Here is a 5,358-nt window from a genome sequence, read left to right as displayed (position 1 = left end):
CTTAGATGTAAGTCTTTGATCCATCTTGAGTTGATTTTTGTATAAGGTGAGAGATGAGGATCCAGTTTCATTCTTCTACATGTGGTGTGCCAATTATCCCAGCACCATTTGTTGAATAGGGTATCCTTTCCCCACTTTATGCTTTTGTTTGCTTTGGTCAGAGATCAGTTGGCTGTATTTGGCTTTATTTCTGGGCTCTCTGTTCTGTTCCATTGGTCTATGTGCATGTTTTTATACCAGTTCCATGCTGTTTTGCTAACTATAGACTTGTAATATAGTTGGAGGTTAGGTAATGTGATGTCTCCAGATTTGCTCTTTTTGCTTAGTCTTGGTTTGGCTATACAGGCTCTTTTTTTGTTCCATATAAATTTTAGAATTTTTTTTTTTTTAGTTCTGTGAAAAATGATGATGGTATTTTGACGAGAATTGCATTAAGTTTATAGATTGCTTTTGACAGTATGGTCATTTTCACAATATTGATTCTACCCATCCATGAGCATAGGATGTGTTTCCATTTGTTTGTGTCATCTATGATTTCTTTTAGCAGTTTTTTGTAGATTTGCTTGTAGGGATCTTTCACCTCTTTGGGTAGGTATGTTCCTAACTATTTTATTTTATTTTTTGCAGCTGTTGTAAAAGAGGTTGAATTCTTGATTTGATTCTCAGCCTGATTGCTGTTGGTGTATAGCCGTGCTACTGATTTGTGTATATTGATTTTGTATCCTGAAACTTTACTGAAGAATTTGTTTCTTAATTGAGAATCTGTTTCTTACAACTTGTGCAAGAACTATATCATCCAGCAAAGTAGAAACTTTTCTGGTGTTTAAAACAAAGACTCCGTCTCAAAAAAAAAAAAAAAACAAAAAAAAAAAAACAAAGTGAATCTGCAATAAGGTGAATACACTTAACATTACTGAACTGTACACTTAGAAATGGGGAAGATGGTAAATTTTATGTTATGTGTCTTTTAATCACAATTTTAAAAACTAGTGTGAGTCTAGTATACAGAATTGGTTTCATTCATGAGTAGGAAGTGAAAGAAGCAAATAGGAGAGAAACCATCCAGCAATTAGCAGGAAACCACTCCTGTCCCTCTACCGGAGGGACCGAGGGAGGGGGTCATGTTTCTGGACCTTCAAATCAAGGTCATCCTCTGGGAGGTGGAACCTGGTGGGCCTGTCATATGGGTTCTGAAGCTGAAGAAGAGGTGCCAGAAAAAGCAGAGAGAAGCTCTTCCTCCCTCCTACCCTCCAATCTTGTGTCAGTGCCTTCCATTGGCAGAGCTGGCCAAGAGCCCATACAAAAGCAGAGCAGGAGAAGGGCAATGAGTCACTTGACCTGTATGTTAATCTCTTTGTAGATAGATATAAATGCATAGAAGTAGTCTCCAACAACAAACTTGTGAAAAATAATACATAAAATATTCACTAACAATAGTATATTACTAGCCACTGCAGAGGCAACCTATAGTCCCTGCCCACAAGAAAATTATCATTTGGGTTAGGGGTTGAGGGAAGAAACAGAGTTATGAAAAAATATAACACAAATAGGTTTTTGAGGTATATACAGCATTGAAAGAGCACAGTGAAGATAACTGTGCTCTCTTGGGGGTTAGGGGTCATCAATGAACATATCATAGAGTGAGTAAATTCTGACTGGGCTTTAAGGCCTGAATAAGAAGTTTCCAGGCAGAAAAGGGGAGAAGATATATTCCAGGCAAAGGAATCATCATGATCGTGTGCAATAGTTGTATAAAGATTGAACTGAGTTATTATTGACTAGCTATTCTAAATATGAGGCTCTATCTTTGATTAAATACTTTGTATTAATTTCATCAGATTTCTCTTTTGATTTTGGAATTATCTTTTGTTCTCAAGTCTCAGACATTTTCAATGGTCCTTAAAAATCCAATGGACTATAGCACTACGCCTGTGGTGTCTGATGGTTAAAACAGCCCTATCTGGCCCCAAAGAGAAGAAGCTATAACCATGTCAACAGGCTGTTCCATTCTTCTGTGCCAGGACATGTGGCAGCCCAGTACCTAAGAGGGCATACAAAAGGCCATCTTCCTGCCTCTGCTGATCTTCCACAGACTCCTCTGTAGCCCATCTCAGGCCCTTTTCAGGCTGCACACATAAAGCAGAGGCCCTAGGAACTATGCCTTTTATTTTGGAAGACAGGATGGTCAGTAACCAAAAATGACTGCTAAGCAGTCAACTGATCCCATGCATGACCCACTTCACTTCTCCACCTGCACATTGGAAGGCTCCAGGCAACTGCTGGTGATATCAGGGGTAAAGCAGGGAGCAAAGGGTCCTAGCCCTTCCATTTACAAGTTGACACATGCACACACTCCCAAAGAATGTTTTATCCAATCTGTGTGTTATAGACTGAATCATGTCACCTACAAATGTGTATGTTGAAGTCTTAACCTATAATGTGACTATATTTGAAGATAGAGCCTACAAGGAAGTAATACAGGTTAAGTCATAATGGTGGGGCTTTAATGTGATAAACTGGTTTCCTTATAAGAAGAGGAAGAGACACCAGATCTCTAAACCTCTTCCCTGTACCAGCACAAAGAAGACGCCATATAAGGGCACAGTGACAAGGTGGCCAACTACAAGCCAAGAAACAAACCCTTGCCAGAAATCAACCCTGACAGCAGCACTGCCCAGTCAGTGTTGGTTGTTATGGCAGCCTGAGCTGACTAATACACTGTTCTTTAGATGTAAGTGATGTATTCTAAATGACATATAAAGTCCAAAGGGTGTTAGGGAATTGGAAGTCAGATCTGTAAACCTTGCAACCTATTATAGTCTTTCTAGTTTCTAGGGGTGATCATGAGACAGAAAATAGAAAAAATAAAACAAAAAAGACAAATTACTGTAAATGAAAATCACAAAACTCATAGGAATCAAATGCTAAAAAAAGAGTACAGTGAACAATTAGGAAAAAATTCACCTAAAATTTAATTTTATAAAACAATCTTATAAGCTATTTATAATAATGCTTAAAATATTCAAAGAGCTAAATTTTAAAAGAATCCATAATAAAACGTAAAACTGTGAAACAGCAACAACAAAGGAGAAATGAAACAATAAGTGAAGGTGAGAAAATATTAAATTAGAATATTGAAAATAAAAAAATTTGATAATTGAACACTTAAAACCCAATAGATAAGATAAACTCTAGGCTGGTCACAATCAAAGATGGAATTAATGGATTAGAATGTAGTGTTGAAGAATTCATCAGGATGCAACATAGAGATTGAAGATAACTTTTTTTTAAAACCTGAAAGCACATTTAGGAGACAAAATAGATATATTAAGAAACTGTAACAGATATCTAAATAGGGTTTCCAGAAGAAGAAAGGAATAACAAAGAGCCATCTTTGAAAATAAAATCACTGAGGATATTCCTGAATTGAAGAAAGACATGGTTTTGATTGAAAGTGCACCCTGAGATACAAATAGGATAAATAAAAGTAAGCCAACACTGAGACACATTATGGTGAAACTAAAAAATACCAAGGATAAAGCCAAAAATGCTCTTACAAGTGACCAGAAAGAAAAGACACTTTATCTACAAGGAGAAACCAGTAAGACTGACAGCAGACTTCTCATCAGCAACAATATAAGCCAGAAGACAGAAGATTAGTTTCCTGAAAGCACAGGGAGGAATTAACAGTCAACTTAATATTTTACAGTCATTTAAGCTATTATTCAAGAGTGAGAGAAAAATAATAAAATTGTTAGAAACTCTGCATCTAAAAGAGTTTTACCATTCTCAGAAATAAATCATTACTTTTTTTTTGAGACAGGATCTCACTGTCATTCAGGCTAGAGTGCAGTGGCATGATCTATAGCTCACTGCAGCCTTGATCTCCCAGGCTCAAGTGATCCTCCCACCTCAGCCTCCCCAGTAGCTGGGACTACAAGCACGTACCACCAGGCCTAGCTAACTTTTTTGATTTTTTAGTAGATATGAGGTCTTGCTATATTGCCCAGGCTGGTCTTGAACTCCTGAGCTCAAGCAATCCTACCTCCTCAGCTTCCCAAAGTGCTGAGATTACAGGCATGAACCAAAGTACCCTGCTAAAAAAAAAACAAAAAACAAACAAACAAACAAACAAAACTTCTTTAAGATGAAAGCAAGCCCAGAGAAAAGGCTGAATTACAGTAAACAATTGTGTACATACAAATAAATAAGTCTATTTTAGAATTTTTTTTGAAATTTATTTTCTTATTTCAATAAGTTTTTGGGGGAACAGGTGGTATTTGGTTACATTCATAAGTTATTTAGTGGTGGTTTCTGAGATGTTGGTGCACCCATCACTCAAGCAGTGCACACAGTATCCAATGTGTAGTCTTTTCTTTTTTCAATTTTATAACTTTATTTGATGTATTTGACGATCAGCGATTAGTTCTCATCCACATTGACTGTCTGTAGATTTTTGAAAGTGGTAACAGGTACATAGGTAACCAAAGTATAGAGCTTATTTGGTGAATCTTCATCCTCATTACGTTTTCTGGACAGCCGCACATGGATTTGATGTGGGACATTCCTTATTCCTTTGGCCCAGACAGCTTTGTTGAGCCTGTTATCAATGCACACACCTGGAGTTCCCATCTCCTTCATGGCAAATTTCCAAATCTCTTTGAATGCCCGAGGGGCACACTTCTTGAAGCCCGCTCCATGGATGCACTTGTGAATGCTGATGTGTATTCTTGGGTCACCACCTCATTGATGGCAGAATGGCCCTTTTTCTTCTCGCCACCCTTCTTTGCGGGAGCCATTCTGCCAGGTCCAAGTTGGAAAAGCCCAGTGTGTAGTCTTTTTATCCCTTGCCATCCCCCACCCTTTCCCCCGAGTCTCCGAAGTCCAAAGTATATGTACCATTCTTTGCCTTTGTGTCTCATAGCTTAGCTGCCACATATGAGTGAGAACATACGATGTTTGGTTTTCCATTCCTGAGTTATTTCGCCTAGAATAATAGTCTCCAATTCCATCCAGGTTGCTGTGAATGTCATTATTTCATTCCTTTTTATGGCTGAATAGTATTCCATGTTACGTATATACCACATTTTCTTTATCCACTCATTGATTGATGGGCATTTGGGCTGGTTCCATATTTTTGCAATTGCAAATTTGTATGTCCACAATTGTTTCTTGTAGCTCTTTATTTCTTTTTATGTACACAATTTATTACCACTGAGATGGTTCTTTCATAACAAGATGGTTCTTTCTTTTAAAAAGTTGGTAAATTTAACAATTTGTTTAAAAATAATTAAAATTTTTGTGTGTGTTGAAAATTTGAGGGTTAAAAAAGGATAAATAACCAGATGGGGAAAGGGG

General features: G+C 37.3%; 1 pseudogene; it reads right to left on the bottom strand.

Annotated features, from left to right (window-relative positions):
- Positions 1-4,399: 4,399 nt before the first annotated feature.
- Positions 4,400-4,799, bottom strand: LOC105475220 (large ribosomal subunit protein eL31-like; annotated as a pseudogene).
- Positions 4,800-5,358: the final 559 nt, after the last annotated feature.

The sequence above is a fragment of the Macaca nemestrina genome, chromosome 6, assembly GCF_043159975.1.
Source record: "Macaca nemestrina isolate mMacNem1 chromosome 6, mMacNem.hap1, whole genome shotgun sequence".
Taxonomy (NCBI): domain Eukaryota; kingdom Metazoa; phylum Chordata; class Mammalia; order Primates; family Cercopithecidae; genus Macaca; species Macaca nemestrina.
Note: the sequence above shows the minus strand (reverse complement) of the source record. Positions and strands in the feature narration are given on the sequence as shown.